This window comes from Narcine bancroftii, chromosome 8, assembly GCF_036971445.1.
Source record: "Narcine bancroftii isolate sNarBan1 chromosome 8, sNarBan1.hap1, whole genome shotgun sequence".
Lineage (NCBI taxonomy): Eukaryota > Metazoa > Chordata > Chondrichthyes > Torpediniformes > Narcinidae > Narcine > Narcine bancroftii.
The window spans coordinates 106344079-106366250 of NC_091476.1; positions in this window are offsets into that span (position 1 = coordinate 106344079).

Here is a 22172-nt window from a genome sequence, read left to right on the forward strand (position 1 = left end):
AAAAATAAATTCACAGACATGTAATCCCTCTGTACAAGTTAACACAAGCCTCCTCCTCTCTTTCTCTCTCTCTCTCTCTCTCTCTCTCTCTCTCACACACACACACACACACACACACACACACACACACACACACACACACACACACACACACACACACACACACACACACACACACACACACACACACACACACACACACACACACACACACCTGCTCCATACTATGCAGAGCCATGCACACAAATATGCATCATATCCCTGGCCAGAGACAAACGCAACGGGGATAGCTTCATGTTGCAATCACAGTCACCAGTGGCTCCACATTATTGATTTTTCTTTCATTAATTCAAAATTTAACCTTGATTAGAGGGAAGGGTTACATTAGAGTTAGCTTTAGTTCTTAGGTTTTTTTTCTTTATTCCCTCCTTATTTTATACAAGTTATTTTAATGAGGGTTTAACATGGTTGCACAGATCAATTCAATTAAATGCTTTTGAGGTATTACAAGCAATTATTGATGGAGTTTTATCTACTTGATTTTTCATTGGCTTTTTTCTTTGTGCATGCTCACTTGTATACAAATGAATTATTATGGAATTGTCAATTTTATATTTATGCCTTTAAAACTTAATAAAAGTATTTTAAACAGTAAAGAAAAAGCAATCACCAATAATATGTCATAGATGGCATTACTCTCCCTTTACACGAGAATTGTGTGCACCCTGATCAGTCATAATCTCTCAAAGAATGTCACCAAAAACAGATCATTTGGTCATTAAGTTGCTGTGGGTGGGACCTTGTATGTGTTAATTGGCTGTCATACTCTCTGTATTACAATTGTGTCTGCAGTTCAAGAATAATTAATTGGCTGTAAAGCACTTGGGGCCATTCTGTGGTTATATAAGATGCTACATTAATTTTCTTATCTATTTAGCTTTACAGTAATGAGAAAAATAACGTGGACATTACCCCTCCATAAATCTTTGTCCGCGAAGCCAAGCCAAAGAAAAGAATGAGTTATGATCATACATTTGCAAAGTATGGAGTTTTAACAATTTAGCTGATAGACACAACTCATGGACACAAAAGAGTTAATATAAACTAAAATAAATGAAGCTTGGTGATTTTCTTTGATCATGGCTCAAATGTAAGATTAATTGTAAATAGAAGGAAGGAAAATTTAAAGCATAGAATGTTTAGACTGTTTAGATTCTCCATCAAAGACCATTTCCGCAGCAGAATCCCATAAATTCTTTTCAGTCAGATGACTGAAATGGAGTGTTAAGGTGTTACAATGGGCTGGGTAAGAATTGGGTTTAGAATAGCGAGCTCATGGTCAAAACATTGATATTAACTATAGCATCTTCCTCAAATATAGATTACTTTAATAATGAAAAATGTAACTTTCTACATTTATAATATTAAGAATGCAATTGTTTATGTTTAAGTTACAGGTGGAAATTATAGTTCTAAATTTTTTAAATTTAAATTTTAAATTTAAATTGTAATTTTAGACATACATCATGGTAACAGGCCCTTTCGGCCCACACCCCGGTGCTTCCCATTTACACCCAATTGGCCTACAATCCCCAGCATATTTGAAAGGTGGGAGGAAACTGGAGCCCTCAGGGAAAACTCATGCAGACATGGGGAGAACGTACGAATTCTTTACAGACAGCGCGAGATTTGAACTCTGGTCCCAGTCACGGCACTGTAACAATGTTGCACTAACTGCTATGCTAAACATGCCACCTCAATTCTATTTGATTGAAATCAGATAGATGCACAAATAAATGGAGAGATAAGGAGGTAGACAGACAGATTTCAGATTTATTGTCAGAGTACATACATGACATCGCATACAACCCTGAGATTGATTCTTTTTCCTAAGGGTGAGGCAGAATTACCACAAATTGGTAGTGCATTGGTAGTACATACACAAGTAAACAAACAGAGAAAAGTAAATAAAGAAAAATGAAGACAAAGAAACTTATGAAACAGACAATAAGGAATTCAAATATTTAAATAGGAAAAAAATGTGGCTGGATAAACAGATAAGTAAATGGAGCTGAGGAGGAACAACTTTTCCCCATTGTTGGTGAATCTATGTAATTTGCTGCTCATTGAAGCAATGGAGGCTTTCTCAGTGAATATATTTAAGACAAGGTTGGATAGATTTTTACTAAGTAGGGGAATTAAGGGATATGGGGAAAAGGAAGAAAGCCAGGATCTCATTGAATGTGGAGTAGGCTCAACAGGCCAGATGGCCAACCCTGGCTTCTATTTCTTAAATGTTTGTATGTTCTTAAACTAGGTAAACAAGCAGATAAATAGATAGATAGACAGATAATTTGATAGAAGGAGAGTTAAATAGGCAAATAATAAGGTAGACAGAAAGGCAGATGTACAGGGCAATGGGCAAACAGATAGACATGAGACATATACAGTAGATAGACAGGCAAATAGATGAATAGACAGATGGTTAGAAAGATAAATAAATAGGTAGATAATCTAACAGACAGATAAGTAGATATAGATGGATAGGTGCACGCAAGCATACAGTACATAAAGAGGCATGTGCATGGATGGACAGATTAATGTAGATAAATATAAATACTGAATGAGGTAGCAGTAAAACAGTGAGACCAACATACAGTATATATAGATAAATAGATATAAAATAGATAGAGTGAGAGACAAACAAATAGATGGACAGATAGATGGAAAGACAGAGAGATGGACAAACTGAAGAAAAGAGTTAGATAAACATACAGATATAGATAAATAAGCAGGGAGAGACAAACAGACTAATATTTAAATAGATATACAGATGGATAGACAGGCAGTTAGATGGATAAGTGGGAAAGAGACAGGCAGGCGGGCTCAGACAACACCCCACATTTCACCTGAAGGAGTTTATAATCCAATGGTGTCAACATTCAATTTTCCATTTTAGGGTAATTCACATTCCCTGTATTCCCTTTCCCATTCCTACTGCACCACCTAGGTTCTCTCTTCTTTTAAATTTAGAAATACATCACGGTAACAGATAATTTCAGCTCATGAGTCTGTACTGCACAATTTACACCCTATTAACCTACAGCCCCCAGTATAATTTGAATGGTGGGAGGAAACCGGAGCCCCCAGAGAAAACACATGTAGACACAGGGATAACATCCTCACAGACAGCGTAGGATTCGAACCCCGGTCCGATCCTGATCGCTGGCACTGTAAAGGCGTTACGCTAACCGCTACGCCAATGTGCTGTCCTTTTGTTCACATTTTCAAAAAAACACCCATGCCTATTACCTGGATACATTACACTCCCCATCTGGTTCCATCTGCCCATCATCCCTCCCTTACCCAGTTCCACTTATCATCTTTCAGTTTCCATATGTAGCTCCACCTCCCCAACCCTGCCATCCCCCAGCCCCTCCTCCTCCCCACATGGCTCCTCAGCTCACCATCACACAACTCACCTGGTTTTATCTATCACCTGCCAGCCCCTGTCTCACCCCTCTCGCTCCCCTCTTCATACTGGCTCTCTACCTTCTGCATTCTCAACCGTGATACAGTGCTGTCCCAAAACATCATCCACCCCTTTGGCTCCACAGATACTGCTTAATTAATTGAGTTCCTCTGGTAGATTACAACATCTTCAGTCTCCTGTGCCTCTCTAGAAGGACAATATGCAGAAATAGACAGGTATATAAATAACCAGAGAAAGGTCAGGTAGATATATTTTAAATTTAGACATGCAGCACTATAACAGGCCCTTCCAGCCCATCAGCCTATGCCCCCAAAAAACACCAATTAAACTACAACCCCTGTATGTTTTTGAAAGGTGGGAGGAAATCAGAGCATCTGAAGAAAACTCACACAGACACAAGGAGAATGTACAAACACCTTAGAGACAGAGCTAAATTCGAACCTACATCGATGCTGCTGTAATCCGCTGACCGTTACACCAACTGTGCTGACCTTCCATACACAAATAAAATCTTTCATATGATATAAAGCCAATGGTACATCCAGATCATTCACAGTTTATCATCATTCACTGCACTTCTGTTGAAGACCATCTCTAAATCTGTTGGTTCTCAGAAAAATCTCAGCAACTTTAGAACAAAAATTGAAGAGGTATGTATCTGTGAGATTCCACATATAGCATTCTCTTGATTTGAGCAAGAGTCTTAGCCATCTATCTTTCAGCTAACTCTTCATCCATGTGTCTATCTCTCTGTCTGTCTATCCGCACAAAATGATGCAAGAGACTAGGAAAGGTTATATTTCACCATCCTTCACCTCAGGCTCATTTGAAGATCAAACCATCACTCTTCATTAAATTTTGCTCATGTAGTTGTCATTACAACCTTGGCTGATTACCATGTATAACTTATTGGGCTGCACTTTCATCTCTATAAGGGTCAACATGAACAGCTGGACAGAAGAATTTTAATTTTTTTAATTTAAATTTAGACATACAGCACAGTAACAGGCCATTTTGGCCCACGAGTCTGTGCCACCCAATTACAGCCGATTGACATACCACCTCTGGTATTTTTGAATGACGAAGAAGATTTTTTTTTGTTAATAAAACCTAGACCAATTATTAAATTTTAACTTACATTTAAAACATTTTATTTATGGTACAGTAGAAGTTGATTTAAACTTATGTTGTCCAATTGCACCCTACAAACCCATACAATTTGGAAGGTGGGAGGAAACTGGAGCACCCGGAGAAAACCCATACAGACACGAGGTACAAACTCCTTACAGACAGTGCTGGATTCAAACCTGGGTCGTTGGTGTTGTAATAATGTTGCGTTCACCAGCAATGCTGATTGTGCTGCCTTATTAGTCCTTTCAGATCTTATTATGGACAAGGAGGAAATCTTTGTATGCATCTGGTAAGAAATTAAGCTAAAGCACAAGATATCTTCTCAGATGAACTCAGAAGGAGAATAGGCAAGTTCTTCTGCAGTTTGGTCAATATTCATCCCCCAGCCAATATTGTTAAAACAGGTGATCTGGTTATTCATTTATAATTTTTGTGCAAACTTGATTTGCACATTCAACTGCAGCTGTTCCTCCATAATATCAGTGACCATCCTCAATTACTGGGGATGTCTTAGAGATGTGAAATACACTATCCAAATGCAAGTTTAACTTTCATTTATGATTGCTGATTTGTAATGATTTTGACAAACATTCTCAATAAGATCTCAGGTTATTTTTTATATCTATTGCTGCATTATGGAGAAACAGAACCAAATATTGGGCCAGCAGGAATGAGCTGAGTGCACAGATTATGGAATCTGAAGCTAAAGACAATCTGTTGAAGGAACTCAGCAGGTCAAGCAGCTTCAGTGGGAGATATTTTCAGCCACTGAAACTGCTGAACCCACTGAGTTTCTCCAGCAGATTGTGTTTAGCTATAGCTGCTCTATGTTTGGGAATAGGATGTTTTTCCTACTAAAAATTTAAGTGGAAAAACCCAATCCCATTTTATGCTGATTATTCAATGGAAGATAAACATAGGGAATATTTTAAAAGCTTTGTTGAGAAAGAATTCACACTGAATGGAGAATAGCAAACCATGTAAGCATTGAAAAAGGAAACTGAAAATCTTCTGGTTAAATTGGCAAACTTAATCAAAAAAAGGATAGCTCCCTGCAAAATGGCAGGTGCCAAATAAACTTCCAGAAGTACGTGTGTGAGGGAATTGTCAAAATGCAGTGGCCTGGAATCTTTCTTTCCGTGATAATGACTGAATGGAGAAAACACTTTAATAATCATTTCAAAGTCATTTCATTTTCCCTTCAGAAATCCATCTGGACATTTCCCAGCATGCATTGTTTGTGGACTGATATACTTCACTTTCAGTTTGAATAATAACATTCCCTGTTTAGCTGCACCAAGTGTGACTATTTGGCAAGTCTATACTCTAGGACAATTGTAGGTTCATTGAGCAGCACAGAATTGGGATTCCACAAAGGTAACTCCCATGCTTAGCTAGATTCTAAGCAATCATCCTCTCCAAACCTTCATCCCACTCACCATACCAAAAGGCCTAAACCAAAGGCCACCTTCCCAACCACCATATGACCACCTTCTCCCTGATGGCTCCAATCCCCAGAGGTGCAGTGCTAATTTTTTAGGTGCCAAAGCTTACCAAAAGCGGCAACAAGGAGGTGCCAGAGCTGCCCCATGAGGTGCCCAGAGTGGCCCCATGAGGTGTCGGAGCAGCGTTCTGGTGAGCTCCACAGCACTGTATCTCTGCCAATCCCTTCACTTCTTTTTTTTTGAAAACTTTATTTAAAGACTTTAATCAAAATACAGTTCAACATAACAAAGAAAAGTGAAGAACAAATTTTTATATATAAAAAAACCCCACACACCCTCCCACCCCTTCAGCCAGCTCCCTTAAGGGGAGCCAAATATAAAAACAATACAGTAATATAAAGAATATTTCAAAGTATTTCCAAATTCATATACTCCAAATAAGAATTATATTTCAAAACATGAATAATTATCGTGTAAATTACATGTAATTTTTTCCATAATAATACAATTTCTCAACTCATTATGCCAACGTGTTATATTAATCTCCACATTATCTTTCCAAGTACTAGCTACACATTTTCGTGCTACAGACAGCATGAGACATACAAATGCAATTTGAAATTTATCTAACCCTAGTCCTTTCAAAGAAACCATATATCCCAACAAAAAAATCGATGGGTCTAATGGCAATTTAATGTTAAATAATTTTTCCAAAACCAATCTAATTCATTCCCAAAATAGTTGTAATTTAACATGACCAGACACATGTAAAAACATTCCAATACATAATCCACATCTAAAACAAGAATCCGAATTACTAAACCCATATTTTTAAAATTTCTCTGGAGTCAAATATAACTGATGCAAAAAATTATAATTAACCATTCCATATCGTACATTTGTCACTTTAGTTACACTATCATGGCACATAGCCTCCCAATTATCTTCAGGAAAAATATAAGTTAAATCACTTTCCCATTTAAGTCTAGATTTCTCCCAATCCGGTTTATCCATCGCAGCTTGTAACAATTGGCACATACTCGAAATATAACTTTTCTTAGGTACAGAGGAAATCAAAGACTCAAATTTCATCAACATGGGTAGATTCATCTCTTTACCATAATTATCTTTTATCAAAGCTCTGTTGATAATACACAAATAAAGAGTTTACAGATATATCAAATTTCTCCCTCAGTCAATGAAAGGAAAGAAACTGGCCTTCTTCAAAACAATCCTGAACTATCTTAATACCCTTAGAATTCCATCTCTTTAAATGATTATTAAACATTGAAAAAGGAATAAGCTGATTATGATATAACGGGATGTGGATTGATAATTTACCCTTTGATCCTAAAACCATATTTCGTTTAACCCATATCCTTAGCAAATGTTTTATTATTATTATTACATTCCCACAATAAATTCCCATTCCACTTAAATTTAAACTAGTGTATCTCAACTTCAGATATACAAGCCATTTCCACCTTTGCCCAACTCAGAGGTTGGTCCATATCCATCAATCTACTAACAAATTTCAACTGAGCTGCTTCATAATAATTTTGAAAATGAGGTAACTGCAATCCATCTAATGCATATTTCCATGTAAGTTTAAGCAGAGCTACTTGTGCTAATTTTCCCTTCCATAAAAACTCCCGCATTGCTCTATTCAAATCCGGAAAAAAAACCCTTTGAAAGTAAACATGGTATCGACTGAAACAAATATTGAATTCGAGGAAAAATATTCATTTTAATCCAATTTACTTGACCAATTAATGTTAATGGATTTAGTCAAATCCATTTTAAACCTTTTTACTAAAGGAACATAATTTAATTTATATAAAGATTGATAATCTGCATTTACTACCACCCCAAAATATTTAATTGTATCTGACCACTTTAATTTTATAATACTTTTATATTCCCCAACTGGCAGTATTTCACTCTTATCCCAATTTACTTTATATCCAGACAACTTCCCAAATTTTAACAAACAATCTTGTAAATATTTCAAAGATTGTTTTGGTTCTGTCAAATATACCAACACATCATCTGCAAACAAATTAATCTTATATTCATCATCCACAATTTTAATTCCTTTAATCTTATCATTCTGTCGTATTGTCTGAGCTAATGGTTTGATAGGTAATGCAAATAAGGCTGGTGACAATGGACAAACTTGCTGAGTCGATCGCATTAATATAAATGGTAAATAAATTTGGCCATTTGTCACCACCCTAGCAATTGGATTTGTATATAAAACCTTAACCCAACCAATAAAATAAGGGCCAAAATTAAACTTCCCTAATACCTTAAATAAAAAATTCCACTCAACCCTATCATAGGCTTTTTCTGCATCCAACGCAACCATTGGTTGTCTAAATGCATTGACCAATGTTATCAATCTGATGATATTATCAGATGGATTTCTATTTTTAATAAAACCTGTTTGATCTGTATGTATCAACTGAGGTAAATATTTGGGAAGTCTATTCGCCAACACCTTTGCTATAATTTTATAATCTACATTTAATAAGGAAATAGGCCTATATGAAGACACTTTCAACAGGAAATCACTAATTATAGCACTTGAACAAGATTCTGGTAACATCTGCTCCTCAGTTACTTGCTGCAATAGATCTCCAAATACAGAAGATAAATCTTCATAAAATATTTTATAGAATTCAACTGAGAATCCATCATCTCCTGGCGACTTTCCATTCGGCATCTATTGTCTAGCCTTTTTAATCTCAAAATCCGTGAATGGAGCTTTCAATTCTTTAACTTCCTCCTCCAAAACAGGTAAATTTAATTTAGATAAATAAGATTCAATAGAATCAGCGTCCTGCTTTCCCTCAGTTGTATATAATTTCTGGTAAAATGAATAAAACTGGTCATTAATTTCCTGAGGTTTATAGGTAACAGTTGAATTCTTTTTCACAGCATAATAGCTTGGGGTGTCTGTTCTGTTTTTAACTGACATGATAATACCTTATGAGTTCTCTCACCCAATTCATAATGTTGCTTAGATCGATAAATTAAATGTTCATACTGATAAGTTTGTAATGTATTATAACGTAATTTCAACTTTGTTAAAGCAGCTTTTTTAAAATCTTCAGTAACATCTTTCTGAAATTCCTTTTCCAACTCATTAATTTGTTTCTCCAATGTTAAACTTTCCACCACATATTGCTTTTTAACTTTTGTAGTATAGCTAATAATTTGCCCTTGTAAATATGCTTTCAAAGCATCCCACAGTATAAAATTACTACGTACTGAATTGACATTCTCAGCCAGAAACAAAGTAATCTGCTCCTTTATAAAAGTAATAAACTCTGGGTTCTTCAATAACATTGTATTGAACCTCCATCTATAAGACAATTGCACCACTTCTGGAATTACACAGGAGAAAAATAACATCGAATGGTCTGATATAATCCAACTTTTATATTCAACCTGTAGTGTTCTACTCTGTAAATGCGCTAAAACCAAGAAAAAGTCTATTCAAGAAAATTAATCATGTCTAGATGAATGAAAAGAAAAGTCTTTCTCTGTAGGGTTTACTCTCCTCCAAACATCAACCAAATTCAGATCTTTCATCAAAGCTCCTATTTGTACTGCCACCTTTGATTTCCTCATACTTTTTGGAGATCTATCCAATAAAGGAACAAAAACACGGTTAAAATCTCCCCCAAACAGAATATTATTATTGACCTGATTTAACAATAAAAAAGCTTCCGACATGAAGCGTTCATCATCTACTTTAGGTGCATAAACATTTAACAAAGTCCATGATTCAGCAAAAATTTTACAGTTAACCATCAAAACCCTCCCAACATTTCTTCAAATGATTCCAATTCAAACGGTAATTTCTTATGAATTAAAATCGCAACACCCCTCGCCTTAGAATTAAAAGAAGAGAACACATGACCAACCCACTCTCTCTTCAATTTCAAATGCTCTTTTTCAGTCAAGTGTGTTTCTTGCAAGAAAGCAATATCAACTTTCATTTTTCTTATATAAGCCAAAACACGTTTGCGTTTAATTGGGTTATTCAAACATTAAAAGTTGCAAAATTCACATTAGACATTTCTTAATCTAATAATATATTCCACTACTATAAAATAATGCTCCCCTTCTAATTCCCTTAATATTCTAATCCCCCTATATAAAATCTCCAAAAAAAGAAAAGAAAAAAAAAATCCCAAAACAAACTACTAAAAAGTAGTAGTTCCCTAAAAATCTGGGTGTGGTAAAACCCAGTAGTGGCAGATGACTGAAGGCCTCAGTGTCATCCACCCCCCCAATTCAGACTTTCACAAAGTACTTAAACAAAAACAGTCAACCCAGTGATTGCAGTCCCAGTGATTGTTACAGGTCTTCAGTATCAAGAAGACTTCGCGTCAATTCAACTTTTTTCCCATTCTTCCCACGTTTTCCATTCTTCCCATTTCCATTGCCATTTACCCTCCTCTTAGGTGACGATAGTGGCGATCGTCCATTTTCTCGTAAATCTGGCAATGAATTAGCAAAGATTAATACATCATGATCATTTTCAAAAAATTGAGACTGAAAGTTCCCATAAAAAACTTTCAATACTGCCGAATAACGAAAGGCAAATTTATATCCCTTTTACCACAATACTTCTTTAGCTGAATTAAATTCTCGACACCTTCTAATAATTTCTTGACTCAAATATACATAAAAAAACACCTTGTTATTTTGAACCATCACTGGAGCCTGGTTTTGCAGTGCCTTCTGCACCACCATTCGCAATATCATTTCTCTATCCTGATATTTCAAACAGCGAATCAGAACTGCTCATGGTGATTGGCCTGGAAACGGTTTCTTCCTTAATGCTCTGTGTGCCTGATCTAACTCCAGACCATCCAGAAAGAATTCCTTGCCCAAGACCTCAGGAATCCATTTCTTAATAAACTTTACCGGATCAGAACCTTCTAGACCTTCTGGAAGACCTACTATTTTTACATCATTTCTTTGACCTTGATTCTCTAATAAATCAATCTTCTTCAATAATTCCTTCTTCTGAATCCTCCAATCCACAAAAGGATCCTCCACTTTTTCCATTTTTTTTCTATTACACTCCACTTGATTCTTAAATTCAAAAAAAGCTTCTTCATTCTTTTTAAAATTATCTTGTACGGTATCCACTGATTTTATGCTACTAACATCACTTTTAACTACAGTAATATCTTGCTTCATAAAAGTCATTTCTTCACACATAGTATTCATTTTGGTTTTCACTTCCATAAATCCTTGAGTCATCTGAGTAGACATCCGCATTGACACTTTTTTCATTTGATGAGCAATCCCTTACAAGATTGTTAAACACAGAATCCAGTCCAGGTTCCATCACCTCCCTTTGAGGCCTACCTTCTCTGATGTCAGTCCCCATTTCTTCGTGTGTAAATTCCAATAAAGTTGAGCTCTCTTTCTCCTCAAACACACTAGGTCCTCTTCTGGTGCGGCTGCGAGTTTGGACACCTGACGACTGCATGCCAACCTCGTCAGCCCGCCGTCGCTTGGGCTCCCTCACAGCCTACACCTTATCTAGTAATTCACAGACCCGCGATACACTGCACATGCCCGGCAGAACCACTGACCGTGCAGGTGCGTCTTCTGACGCTACACTGCATGCCCCCGGACCACCAGGCAATGTTGCGGGCTCGCGGGTCTGTCCTCACTCGGCCGATCTGCCCGGGCGCCTGAACTTACGTGTGCAGGAGTCAGAACCAACCGAGCTCATCGCTGAACTGGCGCTGGCATAATACTTAACCGAGCAGGAGTCCTCTCAGGCTTGGGGGGTCCAGTTGATGACTCCGTGGCTTCAACTTGATAGGTAGGCCTCAATTCTTCAACACTTTTTTAAGGTAATTTCTTTTGCAATTGAGCTTTTGATTTTTTCATGTTTGCAGCCATTTCAATCCTTCACTATTCCAAAATCTGTAGATACTATTTTTAATCACTTTTACAAATTTTAAAGTCGGGTATTTAGAAGTCTAACTGGGGAAAGGTGGAACCATACGTCTTCCCTCTATGCCATCTTGCCACACGCCCCCCTCACCCCCCCCAATCCCTTCACTTCTTGATGCACGGTGGTACCAACCTATGGTCTATTGGTGTCCCCATCACTTTATGTTCCATGGTGGATCCAAGCTCCTTGATCTCCTCCATGCCTGATCATCATCACCACAGCTACCACAAATTTAACCCTCACCTTGATATTGGTCCAACCTACCCATTCCAGGCTCTGATTGAACTGTTGCCCTAGAGACCGAGATTCGCTTCTTGTAGTGTCTACAAACAAAAAAAAAAAAATCTGTTACCAGGCATTGAGGGACTGAGACCAAGGGAAAATCCCTCAAACAACAGAGGGGGATGTAATGCCAAGCTGCCACAGTGATGGTAATGGTGCAAAATAGAGAATTAATGTAACAGTCTATATTGATGGAAATGAATGGATATGATACTTAGGATGTGAAAACACATTGCACAATTTTTCTTTTTGTAAATACTTTATTGTGAATAAAGTTTATTTTGGGGATAAAAATCATGCAGTGTTGCTGGAAGATCATCAACTTGGTGAAAGACGCTCTTTGATCTGCCTGTAATTTTTTGGTCTTCCAACACACCAAGATGTCGGAGAGAGAATAACGTTGACTGGCACTGAGGCTTGGTATCTAAACTACATTTTAATTGGCATGGGATATATAAATGTAACAGTGGAAAGGTCGTTTTGCTTTGTGCCTAAAACAGTTCAAAGGTCAGATTGGAAAAAACTGTGTTTTGTATCTTTTATTTTGGTTCTATTTTGCATCTAAATTATACTAGGTAGGGGCTGAGAATTTTTGAAGGCATTGTTACAAGATGTACTTAGCCTGTGCTGAACCAGCCATGAGAATAATTGAGCCAGTACTTTGTTTCTAAACTGTGCTTTGCTAGGGCTCAATAGTTCTTCATGGTTACACCCTGTTATGCCCCTTCCCTCACTTACATGCTCAACAAAGCCCAAAATAAAGTTCACATTTCTTCAATTTCAATAATAATGCGACGAGTAGAAATGTGGATTCATTTCATTTCCATTAAAAATGCTCTGTTTATAAAATAAGCAAATGAAGAACATCTTTCATCCCAAAATGGACAACTTGAGAGAAAAGACTGTGCCATTGTCACATTATTATAGACTACCATGGATAATTCAGTTCTTAATTTCAAAGCTTTGAAGGTGAATTTTGACCTTGTATCAGCTACAGGTTCACAATGTCCTTAAGGGATGTACACTAACCACAACTGGTCCACAGACAGATGTATGTTCAGCACTTGCTGTCAACACTCCAGCGCCCGCACAACGCCTGAGGACCTGCAGCTGGGGAGGGGTCAAAACAGCTAAATGCAGTCTTTGCCCTGCTTGGAATGAAGCCTTCAAGTTGAGCAACAGCCAGCATGGATACCCCTTCCTGTGCCTCTTCTGGCAAAGAGATTTTTACTCTCTCTCTCTCTCTCTCTCTCACACACACACACACACACACACACACACACACACACACACACATTTTCTTACTTCCTCGTGTTCTCTCTTTTACTCATTTTTTCCCCCTATTCTTTTTGTCTATCTATCTGTCTGTGTCTTGTGTTTTCTCCCATCCCCTTGCTTTCTCTTTCTTTCTCTCTCTCACAAACACACAAGCACGCACACACACACACACACACACACACACACACACACACACACACACACACACACACACACACACATTTTCTTACTTCCTCGTGTTCTCTCTTTTACTCATTTTTTTCCCCTATTCTTTTTGTCTATCCATGTGTCTGTGTCTTGTGCTTTCTCCCATCCCCTTGCTTTCTCTTTCTTTCTCTCTCTCACAAACACACAAGCACACACACACACACACACACACACACACACACACACACACACTCATTCTTTCTTATATTCTATCTCTGACCACCCACCTGTCTCTGTCATTCTTCCTCTCTGCCTGTTCACCTGTCTCTCTCTCTTGTGATTTATCTCACCCCCTTGCTTTCTCTAAGTCTCTTCCTCTATCTCATTTTCTCACTCTTTCTTTCTTTCTGCCTCTGTCCGCCTGCCTGCCTGCCTGCCTGCCTGTCTGTCTGACTCTCTCGTTCTCTCTTACCCTCTGTGGATTGCAGATGCTTGCAGTACTGGCTCAGGTCCATACTGCACAAAGACCTGGAATTTTCAACTGTCTGCTTGTAATCTCCTGTGTCAGTTCTTGTTAATGTTTCAGCGTGAAAGCTGAAGAGGCAGAGAGGCGGTGAGACATTGGAACCATGATCAGAATTCATATGCAACTGCAGGGTTGTGTGAATGGCATATGAATTGCCACACAGACCACTGACACTGAGAGAAAATATATAATGTCAGGATTTTGATCTCTGGGGACCTGCACTGAAGATTTTGCAGTCATTTAATGATAGTCTTTTTTTCACAAAGTTGTGCTCACCGTTCCAAATAGACCAGGCTTTTGAATCTACCTATTGTACCAACCTCCACTACCAATCCCGGCAATGTGATCAAGGCACCCACCATTCTGTGTATAAAAAAAACTTACCTCTAATGTCTCCCCTAAACTTTCCTCCACTCACCTTAAACAGATGTCCTCTGGTATTTGCTCTGTATGGAGCTTGATTATAAAATTTACACCAAAATAACCTTGCGTTTGATTAAACCTGTAGACATCAAAGGACAGCCACATGGCCAAAGAGGTAATAAATTTATTTAAATCTGGAGAAATGTGATGAGAGAACAAGACAAAAGACTAGATGATAAATGATCAGATGTCAGAAAGTTAGTGGAACAAAGGGATTTTGAAGTGCATGTCCACAGAGCTCTGAAAGTGATCTGACAGGTTGATAATGTGATTAAGAAAACACTTCATTGCTGGCTGAAGCCTGCAACCCAAGTGAAGGATAGTCATGGTAAAACTGCATTAAGCATCACTAGAGTACTGAATATCGTTTTGATCACCGTATTACAGGAGAAACCTGGTAGTATGAGAGATGGCACAAATGCAATAAACTAACTCATAGCCAAGATTAGAGAATTTTTGAATAAAGAAAAAAAATGACTGGGATTGTGAGGCTGGGGGATATTTAATTGAGGAGCATAAAATCATCAGGGTGGCAAAATTAGCATACTGGTTAGCACAACGCGACCCAGGTTCAAATCTGGCGCAGTCTGTAAGGAGTTTGTAAATTCTCCCCGTGTCAGTGTAGGTTTCTCCAGGTGCTCTGGTTTCTTCTCACCCTTCAAACCAATCAGGGGATGTAATTTAATTGGGGCAGCACAGGCATGAGGGCCAGAAGACCCTGTTACTTTGCTATATGTCTAATTTTTTTTTACAATTCTGTACCTAAGAGTTTGTACATTCTCCTCATGTCTGAGTGGGTTTTCCCCAGGGGCTCAGGTTTCCTCCCACCATTTAAGACATACCAGGGGTTGTTGCTTAATTGGGGGTAATGGGCGGCATGGGTTCATGGGCCAAAATTGCATGTTACCGTGCTGTATGTACGTCTAAGATGAGTGGCTCAGAAGGATCTATGTAGACAAATATGTGTGGCCTCGATGTAAGGCTACAGGGACTGGGATTGCTGAATCCAGTCAGATAGGAGATGATTGAATAACCTTGTGGATCACATTGATGAATAGATTCAGAACTCTGCTCCAGGGGGAAGGTTTTTGGAGATAAGATACAATACTATAAAGGGAGAGATTCAAGGGAGGATAGAACCAGGATATATTGTCATTGAACTTGGTGAACCATTGACAGCAGGGAGATCACACTGCAAATACTGCAACCACCCTTTCTTGTAGATGGTTGCAATTATTGCATCTCTGAAGTTCCTTGACATGTCCTATTTCAGGTAACCCACACTCCTTATGCTCCCTTCTCTCTCCTTTTGATCCAATCAGGTTCTCTCTATTCCTTTATCCAACTCCCACCCCACAGTCCCTGTTAATTAGTATGGTTTCCCCTCTCACAACTGATTCAATCTTTCCAATGTTCATTCCCAATGTGGTTCAACATGACTTTCCTTACTTATCATAATCGGCATCTGCAGCCTCTTGTGTCTCCACTTATCTCCTTACATCCTCTGTATCTACCTCTGTTCCCCCCTTCCTCCACCTGATTCCATCTGTTCCTCTTTTTTCTCCTTACCTGTTACTCCCTATCACCCAGTAGCCACTAGCTCTCAATTTTCTGGCTTCATCTGCCCTTCATCCATTTATGCTTCCTGTCCCTCCCTCACCCCTCCCTCATTCCTCTTTATGCTGATTATTTCCCCATTACATTCTCAATCCCCTATGCAGGGTCTTGAACTGAGACATTAACTACCTCTCTGCCTGAACTGTCTGAACTGTTGAGTTCCTCTAGCATCCTAAGTATAGCATCTGCGGTCTTCTTTTTCTCCATTTAAATTCCAGTCTCTTGTTGGAGGATAGTAAAAGAAATGATTTTATTTCCCAGTTCCCAGAATCGGCATACATGGAAGCTTGCTTTAAATCAAAGATTTCCCCAATCACAGCACACTCTTTACTGAATGAAAGTGCAGAATTTATAATCAAGTTTGCACTGCAAATGGACAGAAGAATTTATATGAACCATATGAATTATAAGTCCAAATTTCAATGCTCACCTCTTTCTGAGGACAGTATAAACCTTATGCTGAAATCCAGATCTGAAATTCCTGTAAATTACTGTTGATTTATTCATCTTTGTAGTTGATGTTAAACTGCTGTAATATAGAGTAATGGCCCAGAAAATCTTCTGAGCAGTTAAAAGGATAAGTCCAGTAGATGCCATCGATCACTAATCTTGTAAGAATTAGCAAGGTCAGTGAGCGGGCACAACAGGAGCAGTGAGCAACCTTCTGATGTAAAGTTACCTATTCAGATTCACGATCCTGCAGCTGATTGCCTACAAGACCCTATAAGGAGGAGAGCAGCAAGGTGGAAAGGGTTAGGGAGGGAACCCTGGAGCTTTAGCCCAGGAAATTGATAATAGGGTCACAATGAGGGAATGAAGAAATTCAGGAGTGACCAATAAGTTGAATTGGAGCAGTGCAGTAATGATAGAAGGGTATAGAGCTCAATGAGATTGATGGGATTGAGACAAAGGGAGGGCATGGGGGAACTGATAACAAGCAGAACTAAAACTGAGCTTTGCCACAGAGATAAGTGAATGACTTTTGGTGTGAGCTGGTTTACATGCAGAGAAACTTTTTATTTGCTCAGGTTAATCTGGAAATGAGTCCAGAGCCGATGGTTTATTTTAAAATGCTGCAACCACAGGGTATGGGCCCAAGAAGGAAACACCTATATTTGGCAGCAGCCACAGGGAGTTGCGGACTCTGGGGAGGCAGAGGACTGGCGCAGGGCAGCAGGAAACGGGGAGACAACTACCCCTTTGAGAAGGAGAAGTAGAGGAGATGACCCATGGGATGGTGATCATGGCAGCAGATCAGCGAGGAGCTGATGAATGCACAGGTGGCGGGCTGTTGTTGACTTGAGGTGCAGAACCCACACAGGATGCTGGTGATTGCAGTCAAAAGACTCTCACCAGGTCGGAGAATGGCTGGAGACTGGCTGAAGACGTAGCAGGTATTGGAACAGAGATATGAAGGGGTATCAAGGGCTCTGAGGGCTTCCTGATCGTGTTGGAAGTTTGGATCTCGAACTCGGGTTGCTGATGGTTTGGGTGTGTGACTGCAGAAGGCTGTGTGAGCACTGGAGGCGAATCCATGGACACTCAGTGACTTCTTTTTGTCTGATGGTAAGGGGCCTCAGGCAATTTGTGCTGACGGCAAATCTCTGTGTATTTTGTATAATATAACATTTTCTAATTTATTACATGACAATAAAAGAATCTTGAATCTTGAACCTTTTGCGATTGTTTGACATTTCTTCCACGGTGTTCCCACTTTCAAACTGAATTATGGCTGGAATGTTTTTGGGGCCAGCTGTGAGGGAATTTACTGATTGATGTATGAAATTGCTGATGAGTAGAGAATGATAATCTGTGTAAACTTCCCCTATGTGCCGTTTGCTCCAACCAACAATAACCAAAGTACTGGTGACTAACCTGCTGTACCGTCCTTGAGTGGCAATTTGCAGTGCAGAATGTGAGCTGCACCTGGTGTGAGGATTATTCTGGAGTATGCTTTGCAGTGTTGAAAGGACCGGCCTATTTGAAAGTGTGGATTTAATGTTAGTTTCAATTGCTGATAAGTTAAGCTCAACAATCCATCAGAGGGAAAGATTCATCCTGAGGCACTGGTAGTGACAGAGCATCATCCTGAGGTTTGTGTGACCGCAGAGGTTGCAGGAGCACTGGAACCAAAACCATGGACATTCAGTGACTCTGGGGGGGCGGGAGGGGGGGGGGGAAACTCCTTTGCTTCTCTTCCTCTGACTGTAAGGGACACTAGGCAATTTCCGCTGATGGCGATTTTTTGTTTGCCTTACAATAAAGGAATATTGAGTCTTGAATCTTGAATCATCCACCTGGTGTATTACACTCTGAAAATTTTGGCCAATCATTCCCTCCTGTTTATCACTGACACTGGTAAAAAAAAAACTAGGCGAAAGTGCTAACTGTGGCAGTGTCTCTGCATTCTAATGAAGGCGTGGAGTTCTCTGGCTGGCACAATCCAGCATGGTACAGGATGCCTCAATGAATATAGGAGAATGCCAAGGAGTGAGAGACACTGAGGTACAGATCAGGAAGTTTCAATGACTTCGCATTGAATTCGCAAGCAGTAGGAAATTTTAGTGAAGTATGTCCAGAAAACTGAAGACATTCACCCATTAGATTGGCTGATACTTCTTGATGATGCAGCTCTGTCAGACCTTATTGTTTCCTTCCACTCCTCCTCCAGAACAAGGAGAATCCTTACTAAGATGTCCGTGGCCACATTCTCCCATCTTTTGGTGACCCCTATGTAATGCAGCATTAATTCTTTTGTGGCTAGCTCCTACAAGCTATGGCTCTGTGGAGCCTATATCGCAGGAGAGGTTATAGCTGCATGCAGGTTAGCTCAGAAAGAACATGCTGTTCCCAGAAAGAACGACATGAAACCCAGCTGAGTGTAGTTAACACTGAGCTTTATTGAGCTCACAGGCCTGCTTTAATTCTCAAGCTGAGGGTCGTGGTCAAAGCCCCCTCAGCACTGATTGGTGCATTTGCGATCGCTTTCCTTGATAGGCCAGTTAGGCTCCTTTAGTTGTGGCCAATTGGAGGGCAGTGTTGCAGGCCTCGTGCAGCCTGCTGGATGATCACATTCGTCCTTCATTTTGTGAGGCACCCCGAGGAGGCTGTGAGGGGCCGCCGCACTTTGTTGAATTCCTCAGAGAATTTATGGATTAAATTTGAGCAGCAAATCTTGACAACTGGTACAAAAAATCTTTTTACTGAGTTTTTGAGGGCCTTTTCACAGCTTCACCAACAGCTGAATAAGAAAAGGGACATTTCCTGAAACTGACATTAAGGGCAAGTTTACCACCATCTGGATGGTTGCTGAGAGTGGAGGCCACTGGGCTTTACCTGTTATGAGAAGAAGCTTTCATAGCTGTTCCAAACCCAAGATCCAAGAGGGTAAATGTAGGCTTTATCCCCACCCTTGATCATCTTTGAGTTTTCTCTTTACTATGTAAGCAAGCTGATAAAAAGATGAACATTCAGTGTGTTGCTCTAATACAACAATGCAGCTCAATATATTTTCACATATAATATAATTAAGAATCCAAGTGTATTTTCAGATTATCAAATAAAAAATAGCTGATAAATGCCATGCTTTTAATTATTCAGAACTGCTCATGTGCCAACTTTAAATTTTTGAGCATTTGATCTGTCCTGGAGCCTTCATGTCGATGCAATCATGAAGAAGTCCTGCCGGCGGCTATACTTTGTGAGGAGTTTGAGGTGATTTGGAATGTCACCAAAGACTCTTGCAAATTTCTACAGGTGTACCGTGGAGAACAATCTGTTTGGTTACCTCACTGTCCGGTACGAAGGTACCAATGCACGGGACAGGAAAACAAAATCTACACAGCTGTGAACTCACCCAGTGGCATCACAGGCATTGTTTTCCTCTCTCCATCGAGGACATCTACAAGAGGCAGTGTTTTTTGAAAGCAGCTTCTTCCCCCAAGGACTCGTTTCACACTACTACCATCGGGAAGAAGGAACAGGAGACCGAGATAGCTGCTTCCCCTCGGCCATCAGACACTACCGCACTTTCTCTTATTTTTGTACTAATTTATTAATTTTTAATTGCAATGTTATAGCAATACTTGCACTGTGTGATGCTGCAGCAAAACAGCACATTTTGTAACATACTCATAACAATAAATTCTGATTCTGTGCTAGGTTGAGGAGCCAATGGTGTGAAGCGACCATCCATGGGATGACTAAACACCTCGAAGCCAAAATTCCACCAAAACACCTTTGGGCCAAATCATTCAAGGAAAAGAAGACGATTTATGAAAAAAATGGTTTACTTCCTCAGTTACTAAATTGTCATAGAAAATGTTAAGTGAATAAGCGATCTCCCAGGCAAAGTGAAGATTCTGGACAAGAATGGAAACAATGAAGGATACCCAATAACTATGGCAGGGGCTAAATGACATAACCTGCTACAAAACCAAATCTGATGCAGTAGAAGATGTCACTCCCAGATGAACACAATACCCCCAATTTGATCACCAGAATACTGAAGACCCCATGTCCCCTACTGTCAGTATCTGAGGATGAAATGCAGGCTGCCTTCAGGAGAGTGAATCCAAGAAAAGCATTTGGTCCAGACGGAGTACCCGGCCGAGTACTGAAAATCTGTGATGACCAACTTGCAAACGTATTCATGGATACCTTCAACATCTCACTCCGGCGGGCATGGTACCCACCTGTTTCAAACAGGCCTCAATCATACCAGTGCCCAAGAAGAATGAGGCAACGTGCCTAAATGAACTCTGACCAGTGGCACTCACATCCACAGCAATGGAATGTTTTGAGAGGCTGGTGTTGAAGCATATCAACTCCTGTGTGAGTGGCGACATTGGATTTATTCTAATTTGCCTACCACAGCATCAGGTCAATGGCAGATGACATTTCACTGGCTCAACACAAAAACCTGAAACACCTTGACAGCGAAGACACATACATCAGGATGCTCTTTATCAACTATGATTCAGCATTCAATACCATTATCCCCTCAAAAGTGATCAGTAAACTCCAAGACCTGGGCCTCAATACTCCACTCCACTTGTACTTGGATACTGGATTTCCACACCTCAAGTCCACAAACCGTGCGGATTGATAAGAACATCTTCACAATCTCCATCAGTATCAAAGCATGACAGGGCTGAATTCTTAGCTCCCTGCTCTAGTTGCTTTACACCAATGATTGTGTGGTTCAGTATGACAACACCATCTACAAATTTGCTGTTTATACCAGGGTAGTGGATTGTATAAAAAGGGGCAATGAGTTTGCATACAGGAAGGAGATTAAAAACTTGGCTGAATGGTGTACTAACAACATCCTCGCACTCAATGTTGCTAAAACCAAGGATCTGATTGTGGACTCTTGAAGGGAAAAAACAGTGGTGACCATTTGGGGATCAGGGGTGGAGGGGGATCAAATTTAAATTCCTAGGAGTCACTATCTCAAAGCATCTTTCCTGGACCCAACACACTAATGTCATCGTGAAGAAAGCACATCAATGTATCCACTCCCTCAGGAGTTTGCAAAGGTTTAGTATGACATTGAAAACCTTGACAAACTTCTACAGATGTGTAGTAGAAAGTGTGTTGACTGATATGGGAGTAGCAATACCTCTAAGCAAAAACCCCTGTAAAAGGTAATGCTCACATCCCAGTACATCACAGGACAAACACTCTCCACTATGGAGAAATTCTGCAATGGAACTCTGATGTCAGAGAGCAGCAGCAATCATCAAAGATCCACACCATCCAGAGCAGGCTCTGTTCTCACTGCTGCCATCTGGAATGAGGTATAGATTCCACAAGACTCACACCAACAGGTTCAGG